This window comes from Motacilla alba, chromosome 8 (assembly GCF_015832195.1).
Source record: "Motacilla alba alba isolate MOTALB_02 chromosome 8, Motacilla_alba_V1.0_pri, whole genome shotgun sequence".
Classification (NCBI taxonomy): Eukaryota; Metazoa; Chordata; class Aves; order Passeriformes; family Motacillidae; genus Motacilla; species Motacilla alba.
In genome coordinates this window covers 21,620,509-21,635,293 of record NC_052023.1, presented here as the reverse complement: position 1 = coordinate 21,635,293, position 14,785 = coordinate 21,620,509, and the positions used below count along the sequence as shown (strand labels likewise).

Genomic DNA, 14,785 nt, shown 5'->3' with positions numbered 1-14,785 from the left:
CCTCTTGTCCTTAACTTGGAAGCTAATGTATTCTTTGCTGGGTGTTGTGCTTTTCCTCATAGGTCTAAGTTGATATTGCTCCTTCTGCTGAAGTGACAGCTCCTGGGTGAGGTGTGACACTGCACCGCCAAGAAATCTGCATGCGGGATGTGTTTTCTCCAGCTCCATAGTTTTCCAGGAAGAGGTTTAGCAGGTAAACCAGAGCCCCAAAGTCTGTTTCCATTATCAAAAAGCTTAGCTTCAACTGCTGATTCTGGAAATATAAAGGCATGAGCCCAGTATTTATGCATATGAATTTGATAGCTGGAAATGTTAGCATATGAATTTGAGGGTCTGAAAAGGATTTTTAGAATGCAAATTAACTTTTTTGCTAAATCTTACACTGAAAGTTAAATATTAATTTTTTTTTATTCTCAGGTTTATATGTAGCAAACTGTAGGGTTTGTTAATCAGTCATCAAGAGAGACAAAATCAGAAGGCTTGTTGTATCTTACAAGTTCTTTTTTGGAGATAAAATGGTGGAAAACAGCTCTGAGAGAAATTTCTTGTTTAAAGATGATTAATATGGAGAATTACTAGTGGGAGCAACCTATAACCTATAAGGCAGTTTTTCTCCTTTGATAACCTTTATTTTGGATGCTATAATTTACCTTCAGTGTAAGAGAGTTTCAGCCTTTCCTATCTGCAAAGCTGAACCCTAGAAAGTGCAGTTTTCTTCTACTCTGTGTATGTCAACTTGAGTTGGCCTACTTAAAGGAGTACTTTGCTTTTCAGGTGGGGATTTCCTAAGGTATTTTCCTTTTAAATTTACTTTGAAAGAAGTGAACTGAATTTTGAGCTTCCTTACCACATGTTTGACTGCTTTATTACTGAAACTTTATGCTGATTTTTTGTTTATTGTTCAGAAGATCAGGTAATTGAAATTAATTTAGTTACTCTTCTTTAGATGCCTTTTGGGCATACTTGGAAAAACTGCTTGTACAAATGTGCTATGGTATGAATCTTGCAGACTTTCATTTGATTTTTTTCATTCGTTACTTTGAGACAAGGAGAACAAAGGTTGCTTATGTAAAATGAAAGCACAGAAACATGGCAAACATGCCTGTTCTTGTGAGAGGTGTGGTGTGTAATAGCTTATGATGAGGTGCATTTGAAGAGTTATTATGACTAAAAAGATGCTGCCTAATACACAGGTCTGGTAGAACTACTGCTTCTACTGCAGAAGATTGTATTTTCCCCCTTTCCTTTGATGCTTCTCCTACCACTGCACTGCCGTTCTGCAATTTCCCTTCATGAGGGAGGAAGTTTATAGGGGAAAACTAGCTGCCAACAGACGTGTGCTTCCAGCTGGACTCTAAAGATAAAACTCAAAAATATGTTGCAGAAATGCACTGGAGAAAGGGAAATAATAGCCTTGGGAGCTCTCTCTGTTGTGAACTGTGGCAGCTGGGCAATTGCATTGCAAGGGGTTATGTGTCTGTGGCTTATGACTAGTTGGTAATTATAAACTGAAGATAATTCAGTGCACTATTTATATAATTTCTTGTTAAAATTTTCATGGATGTTCACTTGTGATTCTGTTTAGGCTTGGCATTTTCATCATACTGTATCTACGTAGTTTCCTGCTTTTCCTATCTTTGGGAAAATTATAATCAGAAAGCTCTTCCTATATTAGGTATTTTTTCAGGACCAGAATGCAAGCATAGATGTTTCTGTGGGTTTGGAAAGTCTTTTTTCTTTAGAAGTTGGTTTTTGTTTCTTTGCTCTTTAGGTATTCTCTCCATATTTCTTCAAGTGAAACATAGGCACTTAATAATGAAAGCTGATAATGTTTCATCTGCCACGTATGTGATTGAAAATGTTTGTCCAAACCTGCAGCTTAAAAAGAGGCGTCTGGATGAACTCAGTAGAACAGTTCCCAGATTATGCGATTTCATGTTCACTCCAGAGGATATCTAATCATCTGATTAAAAAAGTAATTAATTATTGAACTGATATGCAAACTCTTTCGTCTGTAGTAGCTTAAATTTTACCCAAATTTATTTGATTTTCATATCATTAAATCTATAACAGTATTTAAAAATCATAGATATGGTAGGCCTGCTGCAAGTTTCTCTACAACCCTATGCAACTGAGTGACAGTGAGCAGTGACAAGTGTGGACCGGAGAAATAGTTTCTACTTCCTTCTGTCCCCTTCAGTCCCATCCCATGTCCCTCAACATTGGTGGTTGCTACTTGACTCTGCAAGGAAATGTGCAGCTGGATTTTTGTCTGTAGAAATTAAGTATTCCAGACAGAAATTAAGTATTCCAATTAAGTTGGAACTGAAAGATGTAGTTCAAAGAGTTTATCTGGAGAAACTGGGAAATGGCTGTAAAATTTGTAACTCATGAATACACAGAAATATTTTATCAGGAAATTCAAAACTTGGTCACCAAGAACATGAGTGTAAACAGATCTGAATAAAAGGCGGTCTTTGAGACACAATGTAATAGATTTCTCTGATGGTCAAGAGTGGAAAAGGATTTTTACAGTGTCAAATAGTTTTGTTTGTTTGCTGGACTTCAGAGAGCAAAAACTTTCTATATAGTTGAGAGGAAAACCAAAATATTTTTGTATTGATTTTTGGAAAGGCTTACTTTTATCAGCACTCCACCAATAATATCTGCTAGAAAATATACTGACCTAAACATTTAAGTTTGTGTTTTGCTATACAAGTATTGAAGAATGCATGTATTGGAAAAGTAGTACACCCATTTCTTTGTGAGACATCCTAAATTGTATAATAAAATGGTGTTTTCTTTCAATTTAAAAGGAAAAAGATTGAAATCGTATAACAAGATGTAAAATGGAATGCATTCAATCATTAATATCCCTGAAAAGCTGGGAAATATGTAGTCTAACATGGGACTTGTGGTTTGTAAGAGGGAATGCAGAGGGTACTGACCATTCTCACTTTGGTTTGTTCAAATGCAGTCCCCTTCCTATTCTGTCAGTGAATTTCCTGTTGCCTCATCAATAGGACATACCAGTAAGTTTAAGAATGGACCTGATATCCCAGTTTGGAGCATGCGGTAGAGTAAAAGGTATTCTCCTTTTTCCCAAGCTCTTTCATTCTATACCTGAAACACTGGTTACAGCCAGCTGATTTTGAGTAGGAATGAAATGTTTGCCAGGCAAACTGCATCTTTTGAAAAGATGTCTGAAGAGAATATCTGGTATTTTAACCCTTATTTAAAGGTCAGAGATCGAGTTTACTGAATCAACTAAAGGAGGCAAACTCTATGCAGAAGACCTCCAGTTTTTGAGAATTCAAACTGCATTGTCTTTTAATAGATTCTTTTGGGGGTATTGTCACATTCAAAAGCTTATAAAGAGTGAGTTGTTCCAGGGCTACCTCTGGGCTAAACAGTATGTCTTCAAGTAGGTTTTGAAAAGGGCCTGATGTTACTTTACTTTCCTCTTAGTGAAGTTAAGTGGAAATTTCTGTGCTGAGTTTGGAAAGGATGATTACTTCTGTACAAGGAGGATTTTCTGTTTGAATTGTCAGAACAAACCATCAGTACTTGGAATTAATCTAGTCCAGGCTGACTCCACCAACTCCTCAAGAGCCTTTGAGGTAGTTGTAGTGAATGACATGCATTGAAAAGAAATTAAATATTAGTGGGGAGTTGATAACTGTGGTCAGATTAAAATGATTCAAAAAACTGAAAGTATCTGCAAAGGATCATCCATATCAAGATTTGGTGATCGTACCAAGTCACCTAATGCACCGTTATCGAATGGTCTAGTCTAAATTGAGTGCATTTAGCAGGAGTTACCATGGGCAGTGTCTGACATACCACAGCTGTTTCTTTTCACAAAGTAGAATACATGACATGAAGAATAGTTAAATGTTACAGCTAAAATGTATATTTCTTCCAATTCAGTCCTTGGCTAATATGAGGTCCCATGTACATTTTTTTAATCACATAAATACATAAAATTTTGCCTTGCATTATTGTTGACATGTGAGGGGAAGCTGGTATCTTCCATCTTGGTGATACTTCAGATTTGGACAAATTGCCCAGCACAGGGTAAGGCCAGGTTTTCCTCAGGTGTGAGTAGCACACTGGGCTAGGTGAGGGACTGAGGTCCCTTCCAACCTCGCTTATGTCCAGAATGTCTCTGCATCTGAGTGATACTGAGCTTTCTGTTCTGAAGATCAGGAAGAGTAATCTTTTTGACTATTGACACTTGAAAAAAACCCCAAACATTTGGGATCTTCCTATACATGCATGACTTTCTCTAATGCCTATGGTGGGGTGGCCTTTTGCTGTGGTTTGACTGTGAGAAAGGATGAGTGAAAAGCTGGGTGGAGTTTTGTTATGCTTCCATAGTCCTCTGTCCAATGCCAAATCATTGTAACTTGGGATGATATTGAAAATGGAATGTGGGAGGAGATATATCACGTCAAATTGGAGGGAGAAACAAAGAAATAAAGAAGCTATGTCACGAAGATATTCAAAGTTTTTTGATTTAGAAAAAAGTAAAATAATTTCAAGATTTTGAAAGAAAATGGTAGGCTGCTTTGTGTTCCCCTCCTCAGTGGAAACAATTGTAAAAGTTTAGTTGAACTGTTTCAGTTTAACTAGCTGTTCTTGGCAATTTAGAACATGTGCCAAATTTTCCATTAATTCCTGATATTTAGCTTTTCTGAATTGAGACTATGCCTTTAATCAGTGCTGTTTTGCATATGGCATTAAAAATAAGCCAATACACAATAAAATTAGCTGACTAACTTAGTATGGTGCATTTTTTTTCTTACTGTGAATACTTTGAGAGTCTGAGTGCTTGAAATGATGACTTGCACATGCAGAAAGTAGGAAATCATGGAATCTTGAAGATGGCTCCATATATAAATATTTCATCTTAAGTGGAGTTGTCCATTTGAGGGCTACAAGCAGCAGAGCACCTTATAGGAGCAGATATTCCCCCCCACACCCCCCAGGAGTTTTGTGACCTTGAAATAGCTTGCTTGAAGCTTTTGAGTTTGAAAAAAGTTTTAAATGCTCTCTAAAATTCTGAATTTGGTACCTAGCTCTTCAGTAACTTGCTGTTACCAGTTTAGCTTTTTATTAGTATAATTTAGAAAAAGAAATGTTTCAGATTTCATCATGGAATTGTTTAGAAATGTCAATATATTTTCTTTTAAGGTTCTTAAAAGGATAAGTTGTTATTTAATCAATATTTGTCATTGTGAATAACTGTATGTAAAGGTCAATACATACAGTATTATGCTTCTGGGAAACAGTATTTCAGTAAATATTAAATACTTCACTGAAAGTAAATACAAAAAATACCTAATACTCAAAATAACCCAAAATAAATGAGAAATCCCACCTAAAGTATTTTAGAAATTAATTTGCTTTGAAGCATATTATTTCTGACTCTCTAGCCATATCCTGTATTTTTAAGTTCCCCATGATTTTTTTTTATCTGCCTCTGTACTATTTGTACGACTAAAAATTTCATTGCTGTAAACAGGAGACTTGGATATGTGATGAATGAAGTGTTGCAGCTGCCTGAGTAAGAAATTTTTGTGGAGCTAAAGATAGACTTGTCTCTTGTATCTCTCCTTTGGCAGAGAAAAAGGGCAATTGAAGAGAAGTAGAGTATATGAAAGCACAGCTAAAACACAGACACACTGACATTATAATACAGTGTCTCATCGGGTGATGTGGTGTTTTGACTACATGGCTGCTGCAGGTCTATAATTTAAATGCCATTAATGGCACAGAAAACAATAGTGTGGAGACAGGAATACTGTAAAATCTCTGGGTCTGTATTTAAAATGCAGATGAAATAACCCTTTGAACCTGTGATGCCAAATGTTGTCCAAAGTTACCATTCTTCCATGAGGAAAGCAGTTTGTTTTTGTGGTGTTTTGTGTCTTCTTCTCCTAGCACAGACATTTTCTGTTTAGATTGCTTGGCTTGTGTCACTACAAAAATCCCAGGCAAAGCGGGGCTGATTCTATTTTGCCTCACTCATGTCCTGTTCACACATTCAGTACAGAATTGGCTATTGTCAATAATCACGACTGTGTTTTCTTTGTGCTTGTTGTCTTTTGAATATGCTTCTTTATACTTTTCCTAAAGTCACACACAGCACTAGTTTCACCAGAAGCTCTTGGTGTTCAGCTGTTACAGAGTTACACATAGTCCTGTGACTGAAGCCCAGCTATAATATCTCATTTGTTTCCACTTGGCTGTTGTAATGTTTTCTACTGCTTAAACTTCTTGTCCTTTCCCTCTCTTTTTTCCTTTTCCTTTCATGCCATCATTTAAAATTGGATCTGACTTAGTTTTTGTTATTGAACTTAACTGTGTGTAAGTACGTGTTTCTGTACCCTCACAGATGTCAAACATTTAACGCACCTTGGTGTAATGTTTGCTCTAATTATTTGCCAAATTGGAGTGAGTCTTTCCAGAAACAGTTCCTGATCTTTGAAAACCTTGCAAAATGGATACAATATGTTAATTGTGAAGCTTTTTTCAGAGCATATTTCAAAGGAGGAGAAGAAATGCTGTCTAAGTAAAACTTATTTAAAGCGCTCCACCACTTCTAACAGAGACTGTTACAATAGTTGCATTATTTCTTTATCCTGATCGAATGCCTTTGTAAATCTCACTTAGGCTTTTTTTCCTCCCCCTTTAAACTGGTTCACTGTGCGTAGGTCTGGTACTATACCATGTAAATACTTAGCTGTTTCCAATTTTGGCTAAGTGGATGAACTCTTGTCAAAATATTCATGCAGTATTAACAAAACTTAAAGGCAACCTATACTCCATGAACTATAACAAAATATTAAGAGTTGCTAATGGCATAGGTATGGAGTTTCAGCTAAATTGTTTCTCTTTATAGTGCAAGTCTCAAATTTGAATGTGGGTAGTCAGGGTTTCCTTTCTTTTCTCACTAAACACAAAATCATACCTAATATTCAAAGCATATGGAGTAGACATGGATCTACTTAATATACTGAAGGTAAATAGAACTGAAGATGAATAATTAATTTATTCTTATTAATTTTGTATTAACTTAGAAACTTTGCATCTTAGCAGAAGTAACTTATTGGGCATTTTCTTTATCTAGTGTGTCTCAAGTCTATAGAAACAGGGTCTTTCAAGTCTCTGATCATCAAAATGGCTTTCTACTAAACCTGCGCATTCATGGAACAACTCAGCTTGTTGCAAAATATTGGTGCCAATATGTGCAAAGAAGGAATCTTAGGAATGTTTTGATCTTGGAAGGAATCTTGATCAGAACAGTTAATAAAATACAAAATGGTATGATTGGCCAACAGAAAGCAATTGTCTTTGTTTATTTCTTTATTTCTTTCTCAGTGTAGTGGGTTCAGCACTGGCCTGGCCCACTTGGTTTTTCCCTTAACCAAAAATCAAGCCACTTCAAACCTGCTGCACTCAATAATATTAATAAAGAAAGATTTTTACATAGGCCACTATTCCTGGCTACAGCAATCCGTACTTTTCAGTTTTATCTGAAATGAAGCTAATAATTTGTCTTGCATTTGTTGCCACAAACTCTGAGGAGTAACATGAAACCAAAGCAGAACTTCAGAGAAGTAGTAGATAGCATTTACCCAAACTTGTTTTCAGTTAGATCAGAGTATGAGTTAGTGAAATAACTCTCCTTAGTGGCAGGTTTGGTAAAATCAGTCTTAGTTATCACACTGTTTTCCTACTTAGGAAATAATTTCTGAAATGAAAGGGAATTCACGCTCAATGGGATTTAAATATGGAATGACTCTACACAATTTCTCCGTGTCAGAAAAACACACTACGCACTTTGACAATTTTTTCCTTGTACACAAGTAATTTCTTCAATACCAGGATGGTTGTTAGTTTTGTGTGATCAGCCCCAAGCATATTTTATAACCTGAGCACAGTTCATTTCCTGATGTAGCAGTGCAGTCCCAGCTGCCCTCATAAGAACAGAATTCCAGATGTTCCTGTTTTGCTCTACGGAGCGGTGCTGTAATTGTTGGACAGCAAAGATACAGTTTGGCTCTCTGATAATGCTGTATCTGTAGAAATAATTTCACTGCGGCTGTAGGAATGTGTGTATACATTAGGAAGGAAACTCTAATATGGATTTCAGTCTTTAAATGCATTCATATGGCCCAGGTGATTGCAAGAACCACTTGGATTTGAGAATATAATTATAACGTTTATGACGTTTTAAGTATCATGTAAGGAAGGAATTGGCCATTATCTAAAGCAGTGCACATGGTAACACAGCCAATGATTTGAACCTGTCATTCATTTAATAATTCACATTGGAAAAGCCATGTGAGATCATTGTGTCCAACAGCAAACCTAACACTGCCAGGTCTACCACTTAAATCTTGTCCCAGAGCACCATGTGTGCATGTCGTTTAAGTACCTCCAGGGATGGTGACTTCATCACTTCTCTGGGAACCCTTTTCCAATGCTTGACAGGCTTTTTGGTGGAGAATTTTTTCCTAAATGGCTCCTGGTGCAACTTGAGGCCATTTTCTCTTATCCTATCACTTGCTACTTAGGAAAAAAGGACACTTGACACTCAGACATGCTCTGCCGCAGCCTCCTGTAAGGTAGTTATAGAGAGTGATAAATTCTCCCCTGAGCCTTCAGACTTCATAATCCCAGTTCCCTCAGTTGCTCCTGGATGGACTTGGGCACTAGACCCTCCACTTCAATCGTGCAATTTCTTGCACTAGTCATGATTACAGTTTCTATTTATGTAAGAGTTTCTGGATGTTCAGCTTTGGTGTTTCTCCTGCTGTTTCATGGAGCTGTTTTTATAGGACACTAAAAGCTTAATAAAGTTTGGAGTCAGTAAAACAAAGCACGTGAGAACAACTTTAGTTGTGGTTGTTCCCATATTTTTGGTATTATTTCAGAATATGTCCTACTATGGCCAAATGTGCATCTGTTCAAATTTCTTGAATGCATTCATGCCTGAGTTGGGGGCTGACCCCAGATTCCTTCCACACTTAATAGCTCCATTAAATACTGTGAATATTCTGGTTGTGGGTTATCCCATTTTAAAGATGATTTAAATGCCTTAGTGATCAGTTGTTTAGGGCAGAAATCTTCTCATGTACCAACTACAGTTGCCACTTGTGACAGAAAAGACCAAATGTGAATTTTTTTCTGTTCTGAAATTCTCTGTGACCATTTCTATTTTCCAAATTGGCTTAGGCTGAAAATGACTTTTTAAAGCAAAATTTAGCAAGACATTCTTGAGTTCACGTGATGATACTGATGTTTTATTGTAATAGAAATTTGTAATCAAGATTATAGAAACTGTTAACAGTATGCAGTTCTGCCTTCAGGATAAGAAAAATGGTGATGATTCCTGGAATCCTACTTTGTGGGAGAAAGATTGGAGGGGCTAACAACATGAGCTTAGGAGTGTGGAGAAAAGGATCTTCTCTCCCTTCTGGGCATGTAGAGTTGAACATTCAGTTTGCTTTGTGGTCTAGGTTTATTACTAAACTCTTGAGCAAGCCTGGAGGCATTTCCTAAATGAGACTGCAGCTACACAGCTTTTAAACTCAATTAGCCCTCTCTCCTGCGTTCTGCATGCCCTGTCAGTTCTAATGGACTTTCCTTGGTCTGTGAGAAAGGGAAGGTGTGGGGGTCTGCAGAACCAGCCCCCTTCTTCCCCCAGACTGGGTGGAATTGCCACATCTTATTGTGGCCCTTGGACAGCAGTAATTTAAAGGTTCTGCAGAATATTGAAATGTTAATTTTGCCTAAGTGGGGGGGAAGGCTGGGGAAAAAATGGGTAGTCATTTAACAGCAAAGAAATAAGTTAGTTTCTGCTACCTGATGTGAGACTCCTTCAGGGTGGAAAGAATACCAGACAGGGCTGTACTTTGTGTCAGTCATATCAACAGAATGGGTTGGCCCAGTGTCTTTCTTCCACAGTGATCTTCTGAGTCTTGTGGTCTGCAAAATGCAAACATGAGAGAAAGCAATCCTATCACAACTAGCAAAAGAAGTGTCTTAAGAAAATTGCTATTCCCAGGGATACAGATTAGAGTGTATAAATAGAGGGGTAGAAATGATATCTTACCATTAAAAAAGTAACAAAAGTAAAGACAAAATACCTAATGACTACCTTACGGAAAACCCCATTTGTTAGTCTTCAAGCACAAGAAAATACTTGACCTGTTTTGAGCAGCAGTGTTTTTATAACATGCTTTTGTTGGATCGAAATATTTTTTTTCTTCTCTGTTTGATGTAAAAGTCCAACTGTGTTAATTTAAAAAATTAATGTAATGCATTAAGCTTGTAATATGATTAAAGGTATTACTAGAACTTTATAGAATAAGTTTTTTTTTTCTCATTCTGTTAATTTTCCCCTGCAGTTGCAGTTTTATGCAAAACTGTAACTACATCTGGTTGAAAACTTAATATTTTTTTCCTCTGTGGGGAAAACGCAGGAGGTTTTGAAGAAATACATATTTTAATGGAAGTTTTTCTGGGAAGGGCTTTTGTGTAAGGAAAGGGGAAAAAAAAAAAACCTTGCTGCCCTAGAAGGGTTGATGGCCTGGTGTTTTGGTGTGCCTCCAGAATGTCAGAGCACTGTTGTTGTTGGAGAAGGGCCTGGAAACCTGAGTTTCTGATATTTTCTGTGAAAGTCTTGATGATCAGATTATCTATCTGGAAAGTGATTGTGCTGCTTACATTTTCTCCTCCTCTTTCTTTTATGATAAGCTCCTTTTGCCAAAAGAAAATTAAAATGACTTAGGCATACTTCCTTTTAGTCTAATAATAAAATTTCAGAAATCTTTTTATCTCTGAGAAAGGAATATTATTTTTTGATCGGTCTTAACAGTAATGCATAGATCCATTGTTCATGTTGTCCAGTAATGAAAAAGGTATAACAATGATATAGTTTGCTCTTAGTACTGAAATTGAAGCAACTGTATGTGTATGTAAGGAAGATGCTGTGGCTGAAGAGCTCTGGAGCCATGGAAAATTCTTGTGTTTATTCTACTTTTATTATATTGCAAAGAAACACCTTGCTGTCTGCACACTTGTTGGTGTACTTATTTTACTTCATGCATAGTGAAAAACTAGAGCAAATGTTGAAAATGTGAGGGCTTCTTTAAAAAATTCAAAACCAAACAGAAGTTAACAAGTTCGAGGGGAAAAAAAAATCCTCTTCATAAAGCCACAATGACTCTCTATGGAAGATGTGTCTGATGCGTCTGTGTCACGGTGTGATGTGTCTAGAAGTCTTTTCCATTTATACAAAAACATGAAAAAAATCTTAGCTGCTCTGACTATTACATCATCTCTTTTGAAGTACAAATGCTAATTGAAATCAGTCAAATATCTGTCTAAAAGCATGTGTGCTAAGATACTCCAGATCATTTTTTTAATGTACTTGAATACAGGTATATCTGATTTTCCCTAAAGCTTCTATCAGTGGGGGAAGAAAGGTGGTCTTTGGCTCACGCTCCCTTGATCCTCATTTTTATTACTTCATGTTTTAATGTTTACCACTAAATGTGGTTCTGAATGTGTTTCTGAATCACTATTTTGCAAAAAGAAACAGACACTGCAGTCCATCTCCAGCTGATTTCTCACCTTGCCTAAAGATTGGTGCTTTTCTCCTTTATTCTTTAGAAAAGATATTTTAAAATTAGATTCTGCTTTGCAGATAAGCTGCTCTTCACTTTTAATTCAAGGGAACAAGAGGTAGCCATTGGTGTGTGTTTGATCTCTTTGAAATATTTCAGTCTGCTATGTCATTCATTCAGATGTTTGTTGGATGGACTTGAAAGTATGCTTTGGTTGCTGTTTAGAAAAATCTAGGGCCCCATAGGTGCACTCCATGATAAAAGGAAATAATGCTCAAGACCTATTGTATGTGGATTTCTGCAAACTGCTTTTTCTCTAACTGCTTTTAGCTTGCTGACCTGCAGAAAAGGTTGTCTCCATGTTTTCTTCCTGTTATCGATGTGAAATTCTTCATTTCAAATACTTTTTTATTTTGCTTTGACCTCTTTTTATAGTTTTTTTGTGCTGCCTGTTTAACACATGTGCAGCAAACTGCTGCACTACTGAGTTCCTGCAGATGTTGTGAGCCAGTATGACTTTTATAACTGCCTCTGTGAAGTTCAGTCATGGAAGCCTTGATTTAGGAAGAAGAAACCCAGTTCAATCATAGATGTCTTCAAATGTCCTGACCTACACCTGGAATAAACAGTATGGCATTTCCTTGCACTGTCTGTGTGCGAAGCTGTCTGGGATGGTTTACTTTTGTGGCTTTAAAGACATTAGGTAAAGTTTGGAGCCATCCAGTAATTGCATGTTCCAAGTTCCTTTTTGCATCTACAGCAATCCTGTCAATGTTGCCTCTTTAAAATTCTTTGTTGGTAAATATTATCAGATGAAAGGTTTTTGTACTCTGTGTTTCTGCTCTGAAAAAGTCCATGAAATAAACACAGCCTTACTAGCTAACTGACTTCTGATTTTAGGCATTTTAGCAGGCTGTTAACAACTACAAGTATGCAGTTAGTAGTTTTACCTTCTGATTTGGGGGGAATTTTACTTATCAGATCACCTCTGTTTTCCTGATTCCCCTGTGTATAAACTCGCCCTAAAAGAGAGCATCTCTGGCTACATTTTGTTTATTATGAGTTCAAAAACCTGGAAATCTGAAAATGATTTTAGCATTGCACTCCACTGCTGAAATAGTGGCCAGGACAGTACTATTTTTCATCTGTATTTTGATGGAATAATTTCATATATTTAACAAATAATAATTTTCCCTATTTTCAAGATTCAGACAGATTTCAGAAAGACAAACCTTAAACAGAGCCATATCAGTGCATTTTTCTGGGAGCGAAGTCGGACGTCGGGACTGTGTCACAGCCTGTGTGCTTGTGCCTGGATGAGTGAGTGAAACTGTAGGGGGTAACCTTTCACATGAGTGTGCTAGGCTGTGTTTGCAGGACATAACATCTTTCTTTGTATGTTTCAGCTGGGTTTTTTCCTCCCTGCTCTGGAAAATAGTGTTTTCTGTGATGTATCCTAGACCTTTCTCATTCCTCCCATTTCTACCATCAAAGCATCATATCATAGGTATAAATGCAAGACTTTTCTTACTTTTTATGGCAGTTTCTAAATAATGCTGCCAAATTTGTCAAGTCATATATTGTTTGTCAAGTAACCAACATTGTATACAGCAGTTTTTTGGAAATTGGAATAGAAAGGGAAACAATTAAATCAGCACTACTGGTTGCATTGAGGTGTTTTCCAGGGGAAAGAATTTTAACAGTGAAGCCAGGACCCATTAGTCCCGTTCTCTGTGCTGGTTCACAGCATTGTTTTTGTCCCTTCCTTAAGTCCCACCAAAAAATCTTGGCTGCAGGCCCCTCCAGTTTGGGGTGGGGAGGGGATTAGAAATATCAAGATTTAGTATTCACTCGTTGAAACTGATATTCTAGCTCTTTTCCTTGCTAAGGTAGAATGAAAACCATAAACTATTGGTAAATGTCAACTAACCGCTAGACTTGAAAGAACCAGCAGCTGCTTTCTGCTTATGAAGCAGAGAAACTGTGTGGGAGGAGATGTAAAGAACCTCCTCAAATACCCACTATAACAGAGGGGCGGGGGAGAGACTGTACTGAATATGGGGTTTAACCTTTAGAATTCTTCTTCTGTTCTCTCATGCTCTTAGACTTGTATGAAAATGCAAAATGGCAATTGATTTGTTTCAGATGAAAGCATCAGACAAAGGCCCCATGCCACCTAAAACTAATTTCTGATAAAAAATGGAGTACTCAGCTTGCCTGTATCAATTTTTTGTCTGTTAAAGATTTATGGTATGAATCTCATAAACAGTTTTCAAATGTATTTAATGAATAATTGTTTACAGAGGGCTTGAGTGTGCCTCAAATCAGATGCAACATTTCAATGCAGCAATATTATTAACAGCATTGTTAGTGTAGTATTGAAATGGCAACACTTAAAAATTCATCTACCACGAATCTGAAATGATGAGTTTGTCTTGAATACAAATAAACACAGAGGAAATAGATTGGGAGGTATTCATTCATGATGTATAAAATGAGATCAAAAATAGGCCGCAGGTTTATGTTAATATAAATTGAGGAAAATTCTAGCTTGGCAACACTGACCTAAAAGCTGTCTAAACAAAGCAACTAATGTTTATTCTGCTTCTAAAAGGAAGTCCGTATCTGCTGTTGAGAAAAGACAAAGGGTTGTTCTGGGATGGTTTTTGGGGTCTTTAAGTAACTTATTTATAGATCCTTCATCACTTTCTGATATGGAAAAAATACATATAGCCTCATTAGCTCATGGCAAAACCTATTTTTAACCCTTTTAAGACTATTTGTGAAAACAGACTAGAAAATGTAGAAAGAAAAAGGGTTGGATTGTTAGGATTTTTTCCCCCTGAAAACAGTCAATTACAAGACACTTAATAAATGTATCTGGAAAGTGTGGTGGCAATCTGGCTTTTCAAAATGGAGATCTTTCTGTAGCTGGATGCTGTCTGTATTGGGCAGATGAAACAGCTCTCAAGGAATGAAAAATATTGTTCAGTATGAGAAGACTGTTTTTATATGAACAACTCTCTATGAAAAGAAAAGAATAGAACTTCAACTCTGTTATTTCACCTGCTCTTCTTTTAAACATGTCCTTTTCTGTTTGCTGACTACTCCTACTATAGAGCACTTGTCCACAGTCCTGGGAA

At 36.8% G+C, this 14,785-nt stretch overlaps 1 long non-coding RNA gene across 7 annotated transcripts in view; it reads right to left on the bottom strand.

Annotated features, from left to right (window-relative positions):
- The window catches only part of LOC119703780, a 61,576-nt gene that overhangs the window by 15,493 nt on the left and 31,298 nt on the right, over positions 1 to 14,785 (bottom strand). For all 7 annotated transcript variants that reach the window (XR_005257773.1, XR_005257772.1, XR_005257770.1 and 4 more), the window contains exon 3: positions 9,877 to 9,999. This is a non-coding gene — a long non-coding RNA (uncharacterized LOC119703780). The remainder of the gene's footprint in view (positions 1 to 9,876; positions 10,000 to 14,785) is intronic.